The sequence below is a fragment of the Neovison vison genome, chromosome 1 (assembly GCF_020171115.1).
Source record: "Neovison vison isolate M4711 chromosome 1, ASM_NN_V1, whole genome shotgun sequence".
NCBI classification, from domain to species: domain Eukaryota; kingdom Metazoa; phylum Chordata; class Mammalia; order Carnivora; family Mustelidae; genus Neogale; species Neogale vison.
The window spans coordinates 135,819,295-135,843,280 of NC_058091.1; the positions used below are offsets into that span (position 1 = coordinate 135,819,295).

Sequence of the window (23,986 nt, forward strand, 5' to 3'; positions counted from 1 at the left end):
TCCTAAGAATAAAACCCATCCATTTCTTGCCCTGTTCTGGACAGATTGGAAATGGAAGCTACCAGTCCCATCTAAAGAAGTATGACCCCCAGTGCTGTTCAGTTGCTATCCTGTTTTGGGGGCCAACATTGGAAATCGATCACTTTTGTGGAGATTGGTGTAGGCCCCCAGGCAGCAATGGAGATTTTTTTAGTTCAGATCAATGGAGAATTTGGTAGGTAAGCATGGCCTTCATTGTCCCATGTTTCAGGCTTTTCTGAGAGGGACTATGGAGGCCAAACATGCCCTCACAATGACATGCACCTTAGAGGTTGCTTGTGAATTACCTGTGCTCTGTTTATAAGTGTGGAACGAGGAAGACCAGGGACCCTGTGGGAAGTAATCAGGAGTAGCCCCCTCCCCGTGTATGTTTCAGCCAAACGTTGTAATAAAGCTAGGGATATTAAGAACGTGAATGGGAAGCCTGAAACAATTTATACCCCATCTGATGAAGGCTTTGAGAATGTTTTCTCCACCATTTCTCAATGTTCACCAAATGAAAAGGGCAAAGGGGTGTGAGTGAGTACAGGCGAGCTCATCACCTCTGCGAGCAGGATTGGTTCAGTGGGCTTGTGGCAGAAGGTGCCCTCTGCATGGCCTGGGGCTTATTAAGCAGGGCAAAGGCTGATTTCCCCCACACTTTCAGCGGGGCCCCCTATACAAGGAAGGCATCTTCCCATGCTGCTTACAAAGTGCCTGGCACTGTTCTAAACTTAAGATACATATGAATTTTGTAATCTTCTTAATCATCCAAGGGTGTCTTATTTACAGTAGTAGCTATACTTGCACCTGTGTGGTTATTATGATACCCATTTTCCAGATCAGGAGACTGAGGTGAAAAGCAGGATAAGAGACTCATCCAAGCTGATAACACAGCTAGTAGACTTCAGAGTTAGAATTCTGCCCTAATAAGAAAACAATCCTCCAAGCTTCAGATTCTCACTGCCTTTGGGAACGAACACACATCACCGTCTTCTCGGGGAGCACCCGCAGACCGGGTGTGCATATACGTAATCGGTGCAGTCCGACTAAAGAGGCCCGCCTGGGACCCAGAAATAGTGATCTCAAAATTTGTCTCAAGAAAAATACCCCAAGCCTGAAGCATCCTTAGGCAAGGCTCACAAGCAAACCTTCAGTGTCAAGATCAAGAGCGTACCACAGGCTCTTGAAATGTGAAACGTGAATGTGTAATGACTCGCACGTATTCGTGTTGTATGATTATCATGCCTATCATGTGTCATGTTTTGGGGTTTATGAGGCTGTTTCCTTCTGAAGCTCAGCAGAGGAAATCAAAGGTTTGGATGTCAATTTAGGTGAAGGTAACTAGTTTTCAAACTCAGGCATCGTCTGGAAGAAAATACAAGTAAACCCTGTGCAATGGAATAATCCACACTATCCAGTCCTAATCAGCCGGGAAGAGACCACACCTCCCGTGCACCAGACCACCCCACATGCAGCAGAACTGGAGTGCACAGAGTCCTGATGTCTGCCCCTTTCCTCCTCAGCTTTGGCCCACACCCTGTTTCAGGGCACAGAACTCTGGCTGGTTCCTGGGTGTCCCCTGGGGCTTCACACTTGTGTGGCTTTGCACTGGCTCTCACTTCTTCTTGGAATGACCTTCTTGCTGGTTACCTGGCAGACTATTCCTCGTTCGTGGGATGCGTTACATCACCACGCTGTGCCACTTTCACTGTTTCCCTCCAAACCTCGCGTCCTCGGTCAGCCATCCCGCTGCACTGCCCACCCGCCCAGCAGAGCAGTTTGGGTACAGTGCCAAGAATTCAGACTTTGGAGTCAGACACAGGCTTCTCCCACCCAGATCCATTCATTCTCCAGCATTCGCTGATTCTTCCTCAGGTGGGGACGGTCAGAGTACCTATCTCAGAGTGGGGAGAGATCACATGATATATACTCATGGAAACCTTTAGAAAGTCCCATTATGTGTTTCCGACTCACATCCTGTTGGACTGTAGTGGTCTCTTTAGTGTCTGTTGCTTTTTGAAGCCTATCATACCTTTGCACCTGTGATTCCCGAGCACTTAGCAGAGTGGCCAGGGAGGAGCCTTCAATGAATATTTATCAAATGAAAGGATGAGTAAATACCAAGGCAGCAGAGGATCTCAGGACCTTACCTAATGTTTTGCCATGTGCATTAGGACATCCTCCATAAATCAAAATTTGATGATCCCCACAACATCATAGATGCTTGAAATATCAGTGGATTAAGACAATAATAAGCTCCTATAGATTTATTGATCCCAATGCATGGATGGATGAACTTTGTTATGATGAACTTCGGGAAGAACTCTGCTGCTCATCAGGGGCTCGCCGATATGATTCAACCCTCTATTGGAGAGAGAGAGGGAAATTGAAATGGAAGTATTTCCAAGGTCACAGAATCAATGGGCAGTAGAGCTAGAAGAAGAAAGTAAATCCCTGAGTCCCTGGTGCCTGCCACGAGGGATTTGCCATCGTGCAGGGAAGCCTAGCTCACACGTGGAAAAGTGGGAAAGAAATACCACGCTGTGTATGCCCAAGGGCTGAGTGGTGAGCCAGCATCTCCAAGTGCAGCTGGAGTTCAGCCTGCTAATGGGGTTGCCCTGGGGATTATTGAGTTGGCCTCAGAGAATTGAATCACTTCTGAAATATTTAGAGCACCTGTGTGCTGTTCAGCCTCATTAAGTTGTCCCATCCCCCTCTTAACTTCCCTGGGTCCTTAAAGTGTTATATATTATACTTTGGAAATGTCTGAAACAGGAGGAGGTGAATAAAAGGGGATGAGACAGATTCAGATGCACTGTTTTCAGTGGACTTATTTGGAATTTATGGCTCCATGCAATCAATCTTTCATCCACTTAAAATTTCACCTCTGCCTCTTCTTGTATCAACAGCGTTGAGATGACACGTGTAGCAGCAGGGGGTTGTTAATAGTCTGGAGATGTAGTGCAGTGGCTCACAGTTTCAATATTTTAATACGTTCCTGCTTGCAGTCATGTTTTTCAAGCAGGTTAACATTGCTCAAACGTAGAGCAGATTACAGAGACATGGCCGAAAGCAGTGACAATTCTAGGAGGCTGTGGCAATCGTCTGAGCAAGAAACTTGGACTATGAGTTTGAAACAAAGCAGAGATGGGCGGGGGGGGGCGGGGGGAGCGAGGGCAGATGGAGAGAGGAGAGACCTGGGAGGGGTTAAGGTCTCTGAGGAGAGAGCCAGGGTCTGTCTTGCTCAGCTGGATGTGGAAATTGAGAAATAAGATTAAGGAGAGAACAATGTCATTGTCCAAGGCCACTCGGCCAATTCAGGTGTAGCACCCTGCAGCAAAATCTTGAGAATCAGCCAACCGGGAGGCTCTAAGAAACTCCTGGGCTCCTGTTTGCATCCTCCTCCCACTTTTCCCAAGTGCCCAGAATCCTCTGGAATCTTTCAGAATCCTCCAGAAGCTTCAAGGTTCATTTTTTTTTAAAGATTTTATTCATTTATCTGACAGAAAGAGAAATCACAAGTAGACAGAGAGGCAGTCAGAGAGAGGGGGAAGCAGGCTCCCTGCTGAGCAGAGAGCCCCATGTGGGGGTCAATCCCAGGACCCTGAGACCATGACGCGAGCTGAAGGCAGAGGCTTAACCCACTGAGCCACCCAGGCGCCCTGAAGACTCATGTTATAATTATTCCCTTCCTCTTGGTTTCCTTCAAACCTAATCTGTGACCCTTCCCTCAGGACCTTTGTGCCCCAGTCAGACTAACTCAGGGCTAAATCAACATCACACAATAATATCAAGAGCCAACATTTACTAAGTGCCACATATTTTACATTTATTATCTTTATTGGGTCCTCACAAGAACTCTCTGAAGCCCATAATATTATCATCCCCATTTTTCAGATGCTAAAATCAGACAGTGCAGAGGCAACATGTCAGGATTTGAAGGCAACCGTTCTGGCTCCTGGACCTCACCCCAGTATCACACTTCTCTCACAAACAGGCGGTGAACCTAGCCCACTGTGGCAGTTCTTCTGTTCTTACGTGGGTATTTTCCCCCAACCTTACCGGAGCCAGAAGACTGTCATGTATGTATTTATTGATGTGAATGGGTCAATAATGGAAGGATATTCATTGAGACCACATTATTCCCCAAATACCTTACGAAGCTAGGGTGCAAAGAGCTAACATTTACTGATTGTGTACCGTGTACCGGGCTTGCTACACACTTATGTGCAATCAGTTATTTAAACTTGACAACAACAACTTTGAGTAGTTGTAGTCATCATCAACTCCGGTTTATTGATGAGGAAACAGAACTCGAGTTCACACTACCAGTCAGGGACAGAAATGGGGTTCAAACTCTGAGACTGTCATCTAGAGGTCACACTTTTAGCTACTATGCTCTGCAGGAAGACAGGTGGGCTCATGGTTAAGTTGAGGAAATGTATGCATGATCAAGACCCAAAAAACCAGTGGATCCCCAAGTAACAGATGATGTGTGTTTTCATGGCCTAAGTGAACGGGGAGCACATCCCTGAGAAGAGGAACAGAGATTAAGCAAGATTTGAGTAAGCAAAAAGAAAAGGTCCAGGCACTGCAGACGTGGAGGTCAAGGTGAAGGTCACGGTGAGAAAATGCAAAGGGTAAAAGCAACATCAATTTATTGATATCAGAGATTTCATGTTGGAGAAGGGAGGAGGTGAGTGAGTTGTGATTCAGAAGGAAATTTACAGTCTCCTTTATCAGGCTAGGAAATAAGGTCTTTTTCCTGTAGATATTTTTTTTTAAAAGGAAGAAAGGCGGAGTGAAGGCTTTGATCTCCGGGGAACACTGAGCCTCCGTTTCACCATCTGTATAACAGGACTGTTACTGCCACCTTGCAGGCAACATGAGCCAAGCACTGAGCCTGCAAGAGTGCGCATTTGCACCGAAGGGTAGTTTTCGTCCCCTCTGCGAGTCACAACAAGGAGCTGCATGAGATGGGAGACCCTTTAGGGACAGAAAGGACACTGGACTGTCACCGATGGACTGAACATCGGCAAAGAAGACGATGATATGTGCCAGGTAACGCGTCAGTTTCTAGCCTAGGAAGTAGGCAAGGCAGAAATGAGAGCAAGCCGGCTCTTGTGGGGGGCACGGTCACAAAGTATGGTTGTCGACAAGCTGTTCCCGCAGTGACAGTAATAACAGCCAGGAAGCAGTGGAAGAGAGGGAATGGGAGCTCTTTCAAGTCCTGAACTGCGGCCCGGAGTTCGGAGTCCTCTGTGTAAATGTCATGTACGTCCCTTTTGCACTCACCAGACACTACTTCCCCAGCAATGCCCATGGCTTCTTTACCACTCGGCGCTCAGCTCAAACGTCCCCCCCTAAAAGGAGCCATCCCTGACCTCCCTAAGATAAGACAGTAGCCCCCCACGCTCTCCAGCCCATCATCTTGTTTTCCTTCCTTCCTAACACTCACCAACGTCTGCAGTTGTGAGAAATGTGTGTTCACTTGTTCACAGTCTGCCTCCCCAGGGCAACAGGGAAAGGGTCCTTTTCCCCGCTGGGTCCAGAGCCCAGAAGAGGGTCTGGGACAAAGCAGGGACAGTAGCTTTAGCAAATGGTCTTGAGCAGTGTTAAATGCAATAAACATAAATGCATTTGAATAAGTGAAACTATAATGTTGAATTTAGGCAGAGAATGAGGGAGAAGAACAGAAGCTACAATTCAGCCCCTTGGAAACATCCAAGGTGCAGGAAATAGGACGGAGATGAGGAGCAAAATTGAGATCAGAGATGTAGGAAAAGAGGCAAGATGCAGAAGTGTCCTGAAGTCCAAGGGCAGACGGTGTATCAGAAAGAAGGTGGGGGAGAGAAAGATGAAGGAAGGAAGCAATAAGGAGGGAAGGAAGGAAGGAAAGGAGGGAGGGAGGAAAGAAGAGAAGGAAGAGAGGAAGGAAGAGAAAAAATTCAACATGGCCAAGTGCTACAGAGACAGGAGGGAGACTAAAATCTAAGAAGGAAGCATTTGCTGGGACCCGGGAGCTCCAGCCCGAGAGAAGGATGATGGAGGGAGGGAGGTACCGCTCCCTGCAAGCCCTGGCAATCTTGAAATGGGAAATGCGGTTGAGAAGTAAGACGGTAGTTCAAGGGGAGAAGAATGTGAGAGAAAGTAGGTCCTCTGTAGGAGAGAATTAGGCATGACGAGGAGGAGACCCAAGATGCTCAAGAAAAGGGACATAATAAGGAGAAGATGGATGTCTGTCCTCAAGGGGAGGCCAGTGGATGAGCAGGTCCACGACACCGGCGACCAGAATCCACAGAATGACTTTGTGATGACTTGTGACCACATTACCGTAGGGTCGTAACCTCAAACCTAAGAAGAGAAATTCAAGAGTACATGAAAACAGATACTAATGCCTTTGGCACAGGGAAAGATCTTTACATCTGCTTAAAATCAACTTAGGTGCAAAATAGAGCATCTAACGCAAATGGAGAAAATTAGAGAAAGATGACAATAGTGAAAATAGAAGAAGGAGAGAGAAGTATTCGGGCTCTTGTGGCCGTATCGGCGAACCCCCGGTTGAAGCAAGACCCTTACCCCAGCAGCCAACCCCAGAAAATGGGGTGCTCCCGGTCTCTTGCCTTCCTGGTGAGGTTTTCAGTAGGATAAGAAGGTGCTGAGGGCACTTAGAAGTATGTAATAAATGAATCTGAGCTGGTATAGTAACGCTTGAAAGTGATTTTATTATCCCAGATGTAACAAGACAGCTTTGTGCACACCCATTGAGAGGTGATTAATGGGTCTCCTGGAACCTCACGCAAAGGCCTTTGAAAGCACCTGTTTGGAGGAGGCGTTGGACCAGCAGGAAGCTTAATGACTCTAGCGGGATACCGCTGCCAACAGCAGGGTCCGCACAGGTTCCCCAAGTGATAAATCAGATTTACGGAGATGGCGCTTGGCAGGGGGACCCCCGCCCCAGCCCCTGCCTATGGGGGAGCCTGGTCCATGGCACGCAGCCTAAATATATCAAACAAGAACATCAAGCTTTAAAAAAAAAAAAAAAAAAGTTATAAGATTAAAAAAAAAAAAATCACACAGCAGAGAAGTAGAAATGAAGAAATGCCCCAAACTCCAGGCCTCGAGGGAGTTGCGTTCCCCGAGTTTCATGCTCTCTGGAGATGGGCTGGTCCTATTGTGCCCTCGTCCCATCCCAGGTGACAGCTGGGGCAGGTTGGTGAAGCTGGGGCCTGGGGCTGATGGACTCCTATTTCTCTTCCTTTTTCTGTCTTCCTGCATATCACCATGCTCTTTTCGCTTGCACTTTCCTTTGGTTTCATCAAGTCCTGTCCGGTTAAGAATATAGGACACACACGCTTTCATCTCTGCGTGCACACACACACACACACACACACACACGCCCACAGGCACACATCCCCACAGCAGATCGTAAGGGCAGGACCTACTCCAAACCCTTTTATCTTCCAGTACCTGGCATAGTGCTCTGCGCAGTAAATCTTTATGGATTTTATTTCCATTTTCATTTCTTTTTGTACGTTTGTAAATTAGCACAAACTTTCATTAAAGAGATCATATATACCCAGAGATGAGCACTGTGACTTATTCCAGAAAAATCACAGCATTAGATTGTTGAGTTCTTAGGATTTCTTACACCTTAACATGGCACTAGTATGCCATTCATTCATTCATTCATTCATTCCCCACTGAAGCCCTGTCATTCCCGGGTACTGTGCATACTGTACACACACATACACACAGATCCCTTCTCTCTAGTGACTCAGTTTTATAAAAGAAATACTAATCATAAATAATTACTGGATGGCTTAACATATTCTAATAAGAGTGCCAGATAAAGGGACCACTGGGCTGTCCTGGATAATCAAGCAGTGATCAGAGTACCTTTTTTTTTTTTTTTTTAAGATTTGTTTATTTTCGAGAGAGAGCAGTGGGGAGGGCCAGAAGGAGAGAGAGAGAGAGAGAGAATCTCAAGCAGACTTGGTGCTAAGTGCAGAGCCCAACTTGGGACTCGATCTTATGACCCAGAAATCACGACCTGAGCTGAAACCAAGAGTCAGTCACTTAATGGGATGACCCACCCAGGCATGGCGGAGTAGGGTTCTGAAGGATGAATAGGAGCTTCTGTACTGTGGAAAGCCCTCGTGAGGTCTAGTGATTCTAACATCATTCCCTTGGGACTCACCTGGAGACAGTGCACATCCAAGGGCATGGCCAAGGTTTGCTCAAATCTACAGATTGAAGTAAGGTTACCACACCATTCTGTGGCATGCAGGAAGGGTTCCTGGACTCTCCCTGAGTCCAGACCAGACAGAAATATGGTGAAGAGACACTCATATCTGACTCCAGGTTCCTCAGGTGCCTTTTGAGAGGGTTGTGTTGGGAGGGCTACCCACAAGCATCTGTCCAAATGCCTTGCAGGCTCTCGAAATGCTGAGGGATTTATTAATTTGGTCATTTTTATGTAGACATTTATCACTTGACCCCTTTAAAGGGAAGTGCCTGCATGTCTTTGATCAGAGAATTCCCATTATCTGGAAAATTGCTTTTCTAGTAAGCTAGGACAGGGGATGTTGGAGACTTTGCCTGTTTATCTCACTTTGAAGTTTTAAATTGTAGTCTGGCTTTAGAAATGGCAGAGCTCCATTTTCTTTCTGTCTCTGTGCCACTCCCTTCAAAGCGTTCATTTTATGAATCATTTCACCAGAAAGATGTTTGAGCATGTCCCTCACTGTGACATAGCCACTTCTGTGGCTTTATTCTGAGAGAAGATAGTGCTCTTTATCTACATTCCGACGACATGGAAAATGAGTGAGGATCTCATCTGGTGACAGGAATACAGGAAATAGGATATAAGAACACAACTGACCATTTAAAACCCTGTCCAAGGAAGCTTAATGAAATGAAAACGAGTTCTCCGATTCTACTGTGACTGTACAATGTTGGATCGTTGTTGCATTATGATGAAACAAATCACAGGAATGTATAGTCCTCACATTAAAACTTTTTGTCCTATTGCTAAAAAACACATTCAAATGGAAAAAACTTACACCTTCCTGAAAATGAAGAATAATGCTTCAAGTTAAAAAGGCACTCTAAGGGGCACCTGGGTGGCTCAGTGGATTAAGCCTCTGCCTTCGGCTTAGGTCATGATCTCAGGGTCCTGGGATCGAGCCCCGTTTGTGCTCTCTGCTCAGCAGGGAGCCTGCTTCCCCCTCTCTCTCTCTCTGCCTGCTACTCTGCCTACTTGTGGTCTCTCTCTCTCTGTGTCAAATAAATAAATAAAATCTTTATTTTAAAAAAAGGGCACTCTTTTTTTTTTTAAAGATTTTATTTATTTATTTGACAGAGAGAAATCACAAGTAGATGGAGAGGCAGGCAGAGAGAGAGAGGGAAGCAGGCTCCCTGCTGAGCAGAGAGCTCGATGCGGGACTCGATCCCAGGACTCTGGGATCATGACCTGAGCTGAAGGCAGCGGCTTAACCCACTGAGCCACCCAGGCGCCCAAAAAAGGGCACTCTTAATATTTGGCAATTCCCATATTAAAGACAAGTATCTCAATAATAGTTTCTAATATTATAAACGTCTTTACTGAATGCTTGTTGGTACTAACCACTTTAAATACTTTTTTTTTTTTCATGTTAAATGTCCAAAACTCTTGGGAGGTAGTATTTTTCTGCCCATTTCACAGATGAATAACTGAGAGAAGTAGGCCGAGGAAGGAACTTCTGCAAGGCCATGCAGAATTTCAGCTCTCGAAGGCTTCATCTGTGATTCCCGCAACAGTGCTTTGCTGGGGAAGCAAAGGAGAAAGAGAAGAGATGGCTAGCCAGGCTTCCTCAGTGAATGGAAATCCTAGCTTTAAAGTTAAGTGAGCCATTGAGGCCAAAAGTCATAACAGTATAGGGCTCCAGTTACCAGGATGAATTCCAAACAACATGGACCCAAGCAGAGAACCCAAAGAGAGAGCTGGGGAACAGCTTCCGACAGTGCTTGGTGTAGAGGGAGGGGGCTGGACGGTGGGGTGAGCGGACACTTGCTCAGTCATTATTCATATCTGGTGCTTGCCCTGCTGGGGTGAGTCACCATTCTGAGGCAGGTGGGAACTTAAGGAAGGCAGAGCCAAATAATGCTTTAGCTGTCACTTAAAAACAAAAACAAACGAAAAAACCAGTAGAGGGAGGAATAAGGGAATGTAGATCATGAGGCCAAAAAGTTTGATTCTAAGCATGGCGTCCCGAAGGGAGTCTGTTGGTTTCAGAGCAGTGTGCGGTGCCATGGGATAAGATGGCTTCTTCTCTTTCACCTTCACCTTCACCTTCTCCTTCTCTTTTTATGAGCTGGAGACTTTCCCGCCAGCCACATGCAGTCCCACTCAGTCGGCCAGCCCCAGGATGCCCCCTTTTCCTCTAGCTTGCCAGCCCTCCTGTCAAGTTTGGGGAATCAGGGCCTCTCCTGAGCCCGCCAAACTCCACACCACCTGTCCCCCTCCTCTTCGAGTTCTCGGCTCCTTTAACCAGGCACCGACAGGGGACTGTATCCTGACTTGTGTGCCAGGACGCTCAGTGCCTGAAGACAGTAGGGAGAATGGCTAACAGTATTAGAAGCTTAATAAATCACTGCTTTCAGGGCGCCGGGGGGGCTCAGTCAGTTAAGCATCAGACTCTTGATTTCAGCTCAGGGCATGATCTCAGGGTCATGAGATCGAGCCCCACATCAAACTGTGCTTAGCAGAAAGTCTGCTTCTCTCTCTCTTTCCTCTTGGCCTTCCCCCTGCTCGCTCGCTCGCTCTCTCAAATAAATACCTCTTGTAAAAAAAAAAATAATAGGTCACTACTTTCTGCTGAGTCCTCTGAACTGTGACATGCGGCTCACAAGCTCTTCTGTTCTTCCTCCCGAATCTTCCTGGCCAGCACCAGACTGTCAGCCAAGCTAAATGCCCATAGTCTTCCTCCTCCAATCCATCACTGACCCCTGCCATCCACCAGCGCCCACCCATGGAATATCACCTTTCAGTCACAGAAGCAGTAATCCCCCAGGGGCTTCACATAGCCACGCGTACCAACAAGAACTAGTAAGTCCATTGTGTGCCAGATATCATTCTAGGAGGTGGGGATGCAAAGACGGGTACAGCGCTATTCCCAATCTTAAGAAACATGGCATTTAGTAGAAAAGTTTTAAACAGAAATCCAAATTTTTTTTAATTTTTTTAAGATATTTGTTTATTTATTAATTTGAGAGAGAGACAGAGAATGAGAATGAGTGGAGAAGGGTCAGTGGGAGAAGCAGACTCTCCACTGAGCAGGGAGCCGGATGCGGGACTTGATCCGGAGACTCCAGGATCATGACCTGAGTGGAAGGCAGTCGTCCAACCAACTGAGCCACCCAGGTGCCCCCAGAAATCCAAATTTTGATAAACTATATCTAGACTAGCATTTTATAATTAATCATAAATGTCAAAAAACCCAAGATCATTACAAAGGAATCTTATTTAACTCTTCCTAAAGGCCATGCGTTGAGTAATATAGTTTTGATAAGTAAAGTATATTTTTATTTTTATTTTAAGATCACTTTATTTGTTCATTGGGAGCGAGAGAGAGTGAGAGCGAGGGCAAGAGTCAGGACGAATGGCAGAGGGAGAGGGAGAAGGGTTTGATCCCAGGACCCTGGGATCATGACCTGAGCCTGAAGGCAGATGCTTAATGACTGAGCCACCCAGGAGCCCCAAAAAGTATGTTTTTAATTAGATTTGCCCTCTAAGAAAAAAACCCTTCTGCTAATTAGAAAATGCACCCATGCAGAATGACTTTGTATTAGCTTTGCTGCGGTAACAACTCCAACATTTCAATACTTTGCAACATTTGTTTCTCACTCGTGTGATGTGTGGGCTCTCTCGCCAGCTATGGTTCTGTCCCATGTGTCTCTATTTCAGAACTCATGCTGGAGGGATCTCTCTGGTGCAAACCAGTCTAATGAGAGGAAAACAGCAGGTGGGGGGAACATACAATGCCTCTTATGGCTTTAGCCTCATGAGATGTATGCTGTACTCAATTATATTTCATTGTCCACAGCAGGTCACATCAAGGTCAAAGACATAAAGTGTCTTTCCCACAGACAAAGGGTGTGGAAAGCAGATAGTTACTGGATTCCAGTACCTTCAGAAAGTCTCTGTATCTATACAGTGGCTCCATGTATCTATATTTCTATCTCTATCTATCACAACGACATTTAATGATCAAATGCATACCAGCCAGGGCATGCTTGGAGAATTACAAATGTCAAGAAACTATGATACTTGGGAATAAATGCTAATCTGACACCAGGGTTCCAGAACTCTTTCACTTTGTACGTTGGAGGCCGGGAAAGAAATCGAAGTGGTTTTGTCAGCCTTCTCTCAAATTTCTGGGACATCTGGGAGCAGATGGCAGCGAGTAAGATTTACTGATGAGCCAAACAGGCTTCCTTTAGCCAGTGTTTCAGTGTTACCCAGTGCCATTTTGATGCATCTAAAGTTCTTTTTTTCACTGATTCATTCCTTTAATAAATCAGATAACTGAAAGATAGACTTGAAATATGATTACAGCAAAACTCTTGTAATTCAGTTTCTCTCTCTCTCTTTTTTTTTTTTTTTTGTGGTTCAGTTTCTTCTTCTTTTTTTTTTGTAGTTCCATTTCTTTTTTTTTTAAGATTTTATTTATTTGATATAGAGCATGAGAGAGAGAGATCACTAGAAGGGGTGAGAGGCAGAGGGAGAAACGGGCTCCCCACTGAGCAGGGAGCCCGACTCGGGGCTCGATCCTAGGACCCTCAGATCATGACCCGAGCCAAAGACAGATGCTAAGCCAACTGGGCCACCCAGATGCCCCACAATTTCTCTTTAAAAAAAAAAAAAAATTATTCCCAGACTAGCAGAGCTTAATTAGAGGTGAGCTTTGTTGGGAGGAATCTTACAAACACGTGGTCCCACCTATGAAGGTCCCTCTTGCCAGTTTCTCTGCCTTCATTGCTACCACCTCGTCCAAATCCCCTCAGATCACCTGGGATCCTGCCCCACTCCCTGGACCGCCCTCCCACTTACGCCCTGCTCACCTGCTTTTCTCAGTATGCAGCCTGAGTGAGCCCTTGAAATCAGACATCAGGCGGTGTATTTCTTCTTCCCCAAAGCTGCAAGGGCTCCCTTTTCATTCAGAGCAATCCCCTGCGATCACTTACAAGGTCCTGCCTGGTCTGGGCCCCGATACCCCCATTTCCTTCTCCCTCCTTCTTCACTCACTCTGCTCCGGCTTCATTGCCCTCCTTTTCCCTGGAACCAAATACGTTGCCATCTTAGGGCCTTCGCTCCAGGCATCCTCTTCCTTTTGCCTGAAATGTTCTTCCCCTGGACATCTGCTTGGTCGGTTCCCTCACTTACTCAAGTATCACCGTCCCGGGGAGGCAGGGGCTGGTCACCATGTTTGACCACGAAAACGGCCCCAACACTTTGGGTCCTTCTGACCCTGCTCTCTGCTCGTTCTTTTTACAAATAGCACTTTGTCACCAATAAATTTTCATAATAATTTGCCTACTCTCTTTACTGTTCAATAGCTGTCTTCCCCTCTCTTTCCTAAGCTTATGAGTCCAACTGCCTTTGTCTCTTCTGTTTGCTGTTCTGTCGCAGCCACCAACAATAATGTGGACATTCAGCAAGTCCTTAAGTGACAAAGTGAATACCCATCTTCCTTCCTTTGCCATAGAACATTGAAAGACTTTTGTAGATCACTGGTTCACTTCCTTCATCATTTTACTTTTTAAACAAAAAAGTATTTTAAAAATCATTTTGCACTCTACATATGCAAGTATAAGCCTTCATTCCTCAGGTTTGAGTAAAGAACACTTTCCAAAGTGGTACCAATTTCCTCTGGAAAAAGCAAAAATCAGCATTTCCAATATCATCATGTGACACTTGGGTGATCCGTATGGAGAACTAGGTACTTGTTATTGAGTACACGATTTACGGATCGTGTTATTGAGCTCAAGAGGGTGGCAATGATGTTCCTTGTCATTTAATCCATACCTTAACCCTAATCTTTTTAAGTGCCCTCCTTTCCCTGGGTTCCTCAAATGTGAGCTGAATGCCAAAGTGAATGGAGACTACCCTAACAATTTGATTTTATTACGAAAATGATGGTGTCCTTACATGGCTTGAGAAACGGATGCATTTTCGTGAAGAAAGAAAGAACTGAAATTTCACGGTGCTACCTAAGTTAGAGCCTTCTGTTGGACAAACCTAACCATAGGCTACTCCAGATAACTCCTGCATTTCATCCTGTAATTACACTGCTCTCCAAAAGCCTTCCTGGTTCCCCTGTTCCTCCTACAAAGTTCCTGAAAGGCCTGGTGCTCCTGTTACAGAATTTGTGCCCCCTGACCACATTTTTCAAAGTCTGTATAAACATGCAACCCATCCTTGATTGGATTATAAAACTGAGACAAAAAGAATCTGGTTTTACCAAAAGCCTTTCAGGATTTGGCACATAAATAATAGTTAACCCCGAAATCAAACTGGGCGTGAATTCCATCCACCTGCTGGCTGTGTAACCCTCAGCAGGCCACTTAACTCCCCAAGTGTCATCTGTAAAAAGGGCATAACAATAGACCTGCTTTTTAGGGTGTTGGGAGGATCGAATGAGATAATACCCACAGGGCTTCTGTTAGCTCTTCCACCATCACGCCCAAGTAGAATTCGGTGTCTGCATGAGAAACACGTTTTTCCGATAAAACTACTAGCTTATTAAATGAGTATGCTAAAAATTCATATTGAATATATGAATGTTGTAGTGCTCCCCAGGAACCCTCAACCTGTCCCAACAAAGTCCTGGAAAATGGAACTCCTCTTCCATTGTCACCCGAAGGATGGGAGCGGGCACGAAGTTTTGCTTAGTTTGCACCATCTTGTCAAAGCGAGTGGTCTTTGCCAAAGGAGCCCATTAGAGAAAATGGTCCTCATGGTAAAAACTGAAAAGCCTGGGGCAGTGTCCCGCTCATTTATGATTTAATATATTTAATGTGAGCTTCACCTTATGCAAATAATAGGCTACACATGCATAACTTGTCTTGCCTGGATAGTGGCTCTTCAAATCTGGATCGAATTAGGAGAGAAATGCTCTGGGTCTGTCAGAGGGAAGCAGTGAGACATACACACCCATATGGATTTATAGTTACGTGGGAGGTTTGGGGACTTGGTTGCAAAATCCTCATATGCAGGGCCCACTTTGGTGATGAAAATAATACAGTCTCTTACAACGTTTCGTTTTCTTTGACTGTATCTTGAGTTAATGGTAAAGCAGAGCAGAAGCGATGGCCGTCACTGTCTCAGACATATTTTTCCTTTTCAGGGTAATGTGATTAATCAAAGCTCTTCCTTCTGCTTGGTCAGATATGAGGTGCTGAGACAGCATCATGACCTGTGTCCTCAAGGAATCCACAATGGGGGTGGAGTGGGGGCAACCACCAGCACTGAGTAGGACAAGTTGTACGAGTCAAATGAATGACAATAGCAAAGGAGAGTAGGTTTCATTAGAAGGCTGTTTAGGGACGGGTGATAGGCTGTGAGGAAGAAACAGGCTTTGGAACCAGGCTTTGAGGTAATGCTAGGATTTCTTAAGCCAAAGGAGGATAGAGGCTTCCAGAGGGTTAAGAGGGAGAGGAAAACGTATGGAGTCTTGACAGTGTAGAGTGTCCAGGCAACAACACTCAAGGCCAGTAATGTGGCTAAAAATGGGACTGGAAAGGAAGGGAAATCCCATTATTCCAGCCTCTCCTATACGCTGACCGCTTTATAAACACGATCACCCCAACTCCTCCCGTAAGCCCCCCTGGACAGGTGAGAAAGCCAGGAGCTCAAAAGGGAACAGAGTCCTGTGCAAAGTTGGAGCCAAACTAAGGGCTGTCTGACTCCAGTGCCTGTACTCTTTGCATCCAATGCTATGAATTAAAATCCAAAATCAGAGTCAAGGAGAGCAGCAAATTTTCAATAAACACTCATTCGTCAGCAGGAGACAATTGCTGCCTAAGATTCTCCTGCCCACCCTACCGCTCCAGATTCTCTACAGAAATTGCTACCGCAATAATAACAACAGAATAGTTGGAAAATTTGTGAAGCAGCAAGATACATCGTAAACGAGCTGGCTAATCCGCGGACGGTTCTAGGTCCATGCGTGCTAGCTCTGTGACCCTTTCATTGTTAGATGTATGACTTTAAGAACTTGCATTTGGGGACCACCGTCTCTCCCCCAGGTGGCCCGCTGTGCCGCTGGGCCTCTGCAGCTACACAGTGGAAACATCAGTCTCTTGGAACCAACGTTTCGACACCCTGGCTGCGGAGCAGGGTCAAGGGACGGGAGACTCCGCAGGTGGGAGATAGCCTGCGCCCTCAGCTCCCTTTAATGGCGATTTGCACAGGAGCACATCTTCGGTTCAGAACCTGTGGGGTTTTTTCTTGAAATCCCCTACTTCACTTTTTAAACTCTATCGCCATCTCGCGGCTACTTTTAATATTGCATGTGAGTGATTCCCCACCCGTTAACCCGCCTTGTGATCACGCCGTCGCTTACCAACGTACTTTTTGAGCCCCTGTCTCGGGTCCTCGCATAGAAAATCAAGCTGATAAAGAGGAAGAAAGCCCAAGAGTATTATTGTAATTATGACTGAATATGCTTTAAACCTCACCGGTCAGGTTTGCTTTGCCAGGTTGCTGTTGACCTTGTGCAGCTTCTAGCTGATGTTGCAGCCAGCGGCGCTGTCCCCCACCCCATGACAGGGAGACAAGTCCTGCTCTCTGACAAGTCACTCGAGAGCTGTGGGGCATCCGAGAAACGGAATGGAATATCTATCTTATATACAAAATTGCATGAATGACAAGTGCCCAGCATAGGAAAAAAATCCAAAAAATGAAAGTTAAAATTGTCTTTCATTCCATCACACCGAGATAACTGTTGAGATAGTTATTTTGATGTTCTTTTGATGTGTATCATCCATGTTTTTATGCATCTTTGTCACAAAAGTGGTATCATTATATGCGTGTTCTTTTTAAACTTCCTTTCAGAAAGATGTGAAAGTCTCTTCCTCATTCGCTGCTAGAGTCCTGGAGTCTAGAACCTAGAGCCTAGACCCTGAAGGGTCTCTGAAAGTAGCTGTTAAATACCTCTTACACCGTTGGGGGGAACACAAACAGGTGCAGCCACTCTGGAGAGCAGTACGGAGGTTCCTCAAAAAGTTAAAGATAGAACTAACCCCACGACCCAGCTATTGCACTACCAGGCATTTACCAGAAGAATGCTAATTCAAAAAGATACAAGCCCCCTATGTTTCTTGCAGCATTATTTGTAGTAGCCAAGATATGGAAGCAACCCAAGTATCCACTGATAAATGAATGGATCATGATGTCGTGTATGTGTTGATGGAATATTACTCAGCCATCAAAAAGAATGCAGTCTTGTCATTGGCAACCATATGGATGGAGCTAGAGGGTATTGTGCTAAGTGAAATAGTCAGAGAAAGACAAATGGCCTATGATTTCAGTCGTGTGGAATTTAAGAAACAAAACAGATGAACATATGGAAAGGAAAAAAGAGGGGGGAGAAAACCGTAAGAGACTTTTTTTTAAGTTTTATTTATTTATTTGAAAGACAGAGATCACAAGTAGGCAGAGAGGTGGAGGGGGGCGGGGGGCTCGATCACAGAACCCTGGGATCATGACCTGAGCCAAAGGCAGAGGCCTTAACCTACTGAGCCACCCAGGGCACCCCCCCATAAGAGACTCTTAATGGTAGAGAACAAACTGAGGGTTGATGGAAGGGGGTGGGTTGGATGGGTGACGGGCATTAAAGAGGGCATTTGCTGTCTTGAGCACTGGGTGTCCTATCCCAGTGATGAATCACTACATTCTACGCTTGAAACACTGTATGTTAACTAACTAGAATTTAAATAAAAACTTGGAAAAAGGGGCACCTGGGTGGCTCAGTGGGTTAAAGCCTCTGCCTTCGGCTCAGGTCATGATCCCAGGGTCCTGGGATCGAGCCCCGCATCGGGCTCTCTGCTCAGCAGGGAGTCTGCTTCCTCCTCTCTCTCTCTGCCTGCCTCTCAGCCTACTTGTAATCTCTGTCAAATAAAATAAATAAAATCTTTTAAAAAAAACTTGGAAAAGAAAAAAGAAACCTAAAAAATGGAAATAGTTGTTAAATGAATATGAATAAGCAATGTGCATAATTGCTTTAAATAAGCGAATGAATGCCTACAATTTCACTTTGGGGATATCCTCTATTTAACACCTACTCTCATCCGATATCAGGATTCTTTCTACTTTATGATTAACAAAACCACAAAAAGCGAAGACAGTGGAGTTGTGTGAGTTTTACCATTTAGCATCACAGTAGAGGGGTCCCTCTGTCAACCTAGCGATTATAAGTCAGCCGCAGCAATGTTAGTGACCTCTTGCCAGATAAAGCACAAGCTCTGATATAGAAGATTGCCACGTTTGTGCAAATTTTACGCATCAGAACAAGACCAATGTGACATCCTCTCCCTCAGAACTGTAATCTATGATCCTCAGGTCTGTCTGCAAGTTAGAATCACGTGGGGAAATTTTAGAACTAGGGATGCCCTGGGTCCCTGCCCCCCAGAGATTCTGGCTTAACTGGTCTCCGGGGGGTCTCACTCACATTATTTTCCAGAACTCCAGGGTAAGTCAAAGTGCAGCCAGGATAGAGAAACTCTACTTTCTATGGAATTACCCCCAGATTTCAGGTCAGGGAGATCCTCCCAAGAGGGGAAACAGCCCCAGTAAAGAAACCCTTCTTGAGTGTGCGTGGTCAGGATGAACATACTACCCTAGCTGCTTAGACACTCTGCATCCTCAGGCTAATTGGAACCCCTCAGGGCTATTTTTGGGAATTAACAACGTAAGTAATGCGAGCAGAGAGACCATCTATGTAGACAACTTGCCAATACCGTAATGACTGTACATAGAGCACCCCTGATCCTTGTGCACACAATGCCAGGACGACGTCTCTCTGTTCTAATACAGCAAACCCATTAGCAGCCATTATCCCTATAACCGGATGCAGGTATTAAAACGGGCTCCAGTTGCCCGGTGGAGGAAATTGACTTTGGAACTACATATATGCCTTGTAATTGGTTGAGCACCATTTGGGAGATTGATGAAGGAGCTTCTCCCGGATTCTTCAGACTCGGAGAATCATATTCCTTCGAGAGTTCCTTAGCCTGATTACTGTTTGCTCTCCTTTCGCATGTTCCAGACGTCTGAGCAATGCCGTCTGAACGGAGCATGCCCAGATCTCTTACCCCGCAACCCGCCACCCCCCAAGGTGCAATTAAATGCTTCACATGGGACCAAAATGCCAGACAGTCCCATGGGCCGGAAAGGAGCTCAGGGCATTGGATGTAGTCCCTGCTCCCCAGGAGATTCTAGTTAAAAATAAAAGTAAACAACAGAAAACGTTCTCTAGTGCCAAAAACAGCTCTAGCCATATTTCTTTGGGGAATAAAACGTCTCATTTTTAAAACTGCAGTGAAGTGACAGTTCCTTATATGTTTCTCTTCCCACACAATTGGTTTTGATCTGTGCGGTTCTTTCTCGTCTTTTGAGTATCGCGGCTGCAATTTATGAAGGGCTTGTCTTGGTGGGGGGACCCCTGGAGAACGAGAAAGGTCAGGTTTGCGTCTTTCTCCAATGTGTTAAGGGCAGAATTCAAAGTGAAGGAACCAAAAGTTCTATGAAGTCTTCTTGATGTAGAGGTTTAAGCTCCCAGCGTGCCTGCCGGAGAGCAGCTGGCCGTGACGGTGAATTCCGTCCCCATCTGCTCACTGGGTCAGCAGCAGGTGTAGAAAGGTTGGCTTCCAATACGAGTTCGAAAATCGAGATGATCACATACGTTCTTCTAGGAGACCTTTCTGAAAGCACACCTGATTGAAATGGATAATAAAAGGATCATCATCAAACCCTTGGTTTCTGTGTCCCTTTGTTACATAAGGGACATGGAAAATAGTTCACGACCTTTCCTGCCAGAATATTTCCATTGGCATTAAACGTGCCTGGTTCCTCCCAGGCAGGAAAATAAAGCCTCCTTCAATCCCACACCCTGTTATGATTGCCAGGGGCCCTCACCCAAACACACACACATATACACGTGCGTGTGTACACACACACATGTGCATGCATACACACATATAACGTGTGTGCGTACACACAGGCACAGGTCACCTCACTGTTAGTATCCATTTCCCCACTTACACTTATATCCTCTCTCTGGCTTCGGCCTCTATCACGCCACTGAAATCTCTCCAGCCAAAAGGACAAAAATGTGTTTGTTCCAAAATGTAATAGGCACTTTGCCGTCTTTACCTCACTTGACTTTTCGGGTAGCGTTTAGCTCTGTGGGTATCTCTCTCCTTGACACGCCATTTTCCTTGACTTCAGGACACCTCATTCTCTCGGGATTTTTTTCCTACTTCTCTGGCCATTCCTGGGTCCTTTTTTGCTTCCTTGGTTCCCGTAAACCTTGTGGTTAGGCCCTGCCCTGCTCTCAACCCTTCCCTCTACCCTCTGTAGCGTCTCCGCGGTGGGACCCACCCAATTCCACGCTTCCAAAGACCAGCTGTGAACTCTTGAAACTACTCCCACCCCGCTCCCCTAATCATTCTCCTGAACCCTGAAACCATGTGCCCAACGGACCCCACAATCGCAGCACGTCCAGAGCTCAGCTCTAACACTCACCCTCAGCAACTTCCATGTTCTCACGTCTATGACAAAGGCAACATATATTCTGTGTGTCTCCAGGAGGCAATCCCCAGAGCCCCTGTGCCAAACCAGAAACCTGGCCATCACTCTGGAGGACCGAGCCACTTTATCCATCAAATCTACTTCCTAAATGTCTCAGACACATCCCCACTTTCAATCTTGGCTACTGTCTCCATCCCTTCTGGCTGCTAGGACAGATTACCCCTATGTGTGGCTTATAAACAACGGAAATGTATCTATCAGAATTCTGGAGGCTGGCGAGTCCAAGGTCACGGTGCCGGCAGATTTCTGTCTGGTGAGAACCCGCTTCCTGGTCCACACTACAGCTGTTCATGACAAAAGGAGATGAGGAAGCTCTCTGGGATCTGTTTTATAAGGGCACGGATCCCATTCACAAGGGTCGCACCCTCATGAGGTGATCCCCTCCCAAAGACTTCCACCTCTAAATGTCACTGAATCAAAGATTAGCTTTCAACATCTGAGTCTGGGTCAGGGATCAACCAGAGAAGGGACACGAACATTCAGCCGAGAGTGGCTTCCGTGGGTTTACTCAGGCAGCCTGCATGGTCCTTCACAGCCATCCCCTCACACCCCCACCCCAACAAGGCACACTGACCCGCTCTCCCCGCTCCAGCCAGAACTCTGTCTATACTGCAATCCTTCCCTGCTGTCAGGACCTCCCATCACTTTCAGCCTACACCGCCTCAGCATGGGCTCCGTGATGTTCCCTCTGCCCTCCCCCTCTCACCTTTCCACCCTTCCATGTCCGCCAGCTCCCCTGCACAGCACAGGACTGGGGTACCTGCCTTGCTGTGTCTGACCCCAAGCCCTTTGCATATGCTGTTCCCTGGGCTTGAATCACACCTCCCACCCAGCTACCCCACTGTTTTGCATCATCATCTACATATCCTCATACAGCCTCCCCAGAAAAACCTTCTGGAGCCCCTTGAGGCTGCGAGGGTGGCCTCTTGTCTTCTCCCAGAGCACCTGTGTGTACTTCTAACCCATCACCCATTACACCACACTGAAACAGCCCATGTATCTGTCTGTTACCTTCTTGCTCTAAGAAGATTGTAAATTCCATAATGGCAGAGTCTGAATCTTACTCATCACATGCTCACAACATCTGTCAATTGCCTGGCAAACAGTAAGTGATTAATAGACATCAAATGAATAAATGCAGCATGATTTTGCTTTTCTAGTACAGGGATGGTATGGGGAGTAGGAATGGAAGCCATCATTTTGAGACATTGAAGTCATATAATCACCCCCAGAAGAAAGATAACAAGCCCTTTACCTGTCAGCCTAGTTAGGGGGATCTTTGGTCATATCTGCGTGCCATAAACTGTTTAAATAGTCCAACTAGTATGGTTCTTTTAATTTGTCCAAGGGAATCGCTTCTCGGCCTTTTGGCTAAGATCAAGTGTAATTTGTCCAAGGGAATGAAACTAAAATGGAAAGGTGTTATCTGTATGTAGATACCTGCAAGTGTTCCTAAAATTCTGATATTCACATTTTTTTATTTTGCAGTTTTTAAAATTATGTTCCGTTAGCCACTGTGTAGTACATCATTCTTTTTTATTTTTTTTAAAGATTTTATTTATTTATTTGACAGAGAGATCAGGTAGGCAGAGAGTCAGGCAGAGAGAGAGGAAGGGAAGCAGGCTCCCTGCTGAGCAGAGAGCCTGATGTGGGACTCGATCCCAGGACCCTGGGATCATGACCTGAGCCGAAGGCAAAGGCTTTAAGCCCACTGAGCCACCCAGGCGCCCCCATCATTAGATTTTGATGTGGCATTCAATGATCCATTAGTTACGTATAACACCCAGTGCTCGTCACAACACATGCCCTCCTTAATAGCCATCGCCCTGTTAACCCCTCCCCCACTCCCTTCTTTTTGAGACCCTCAGTTCGTTTCCCGGGTTCATCTCCCTTTCTGAATTCTCCCCTTCGGATTTCCCTCCCTTCCCTTACCTGTACCTGGTAGTAGGAGAGCCGCTATTTCCTTGTTCTCAGATCAACACGCGTTTGCCTGCGCCCTCTTCTGGATGAATGAAGAATAGCTTAAATGTGAAAAAAAAAACTCTGTAAGAAATGTTTTGGGACCAACCCTACAGGGTGTTCTGGGTTCAGATCAATTCAGATTTTCCAGAGGAGAAAGAGTAGTTGAAAACCCAGGAGGCAAGTGTGTGATGTCGCCACTGGTCAAGAAACTGCAGTGTCACACCTGTCCATTGATGGGATGGGAGGTCCAGGCCCTGTGATGGGGCCTTGTGTCCCTCCAGCTGAGAACTTAAATGGGCTTCCTGGTGGCATTGCCCTCCCCCCAGAACATGCAGTCCAGCCCCTTTCTAGACCAGACAGGGGACCACCTCTGCCCACTGATTCTCTTTAAGACCTGGGTGCCAGATTTAGCAGATATTTGGCAAATATTTTCTTTTCTCTGGAAACCCTATCTCTGACGTACCAGCCACCCTGGCGCTGGTCTGACGCTGCCTTGCTTCACTGTGTCAACTCACAGGTTTTTCTTCTTAAAGTTAATTAGTCTCTTCAATTGCTTGAATTATTTTTTTAAGAAATATTTTTGATCATTTTTATTTGTATTAAGCCCTTCCCCATTCTTTGTTTTTACTTCTTTGTTTTACTTTCTACTAATTATTTTTGACCACTTCCTCTTCCCTCATAAATTTCTTTCTAAGCTGATAATATCATCCAGTGATTTATTTTTATTTTAGCCTTACTTTTACTCCCACTCATGTTTTCACTGAAAGCTTTCGGTTTCTTGGTCAATTAAATTATTTGCACTTTTGTATCGTCATCTCTTATTTAAATATTTTACCGATTCTTTTCTATTAAAGTCCCCTTTCTGGAGTTTGGCTCTTGGCTGTGAATTAGTCTTTGTTTCATTTTTACTTTATCTACTCTCCACTCATTATTCCTGACTCGTGTGTGTGTGTGTGTGTGTGTGTTTTATTTTAATTTGACATTTTACTTGACATTTAAGCCTTTTTGGCTGTTTCTTTTTTTATTCAGACAAATATTATCTTTTGATTTTATTTTTAAGTTGTTATTTTTTTCCTCTTATTTTACAAAGAGCAATTCAAGAGATACACTGATAAACACAATGGGCAGGATGGCGTGCACTTTGAAGGC

The 23,986-nt window shown here is 45.7% G+C and overlaps 1 protein-coding gene and 1 pseudogene across 9 annotated transcripts in view; both read left to right on the forward strand.

Moving 5' to 3' along the window:
• The window catches only part of PHACTR1 (phosphatase and actin regulator 1), a 551,546-nt gene that overhangs the window by 167,326 nt on the left and 360,234 nt on the right, over nt 1–23,986 (forward strand). The window lies entirely within an intron of this gene.
• LOC122896925 lies at nt 22,227–22,385 on the forward strand (annotated as a pseudogene).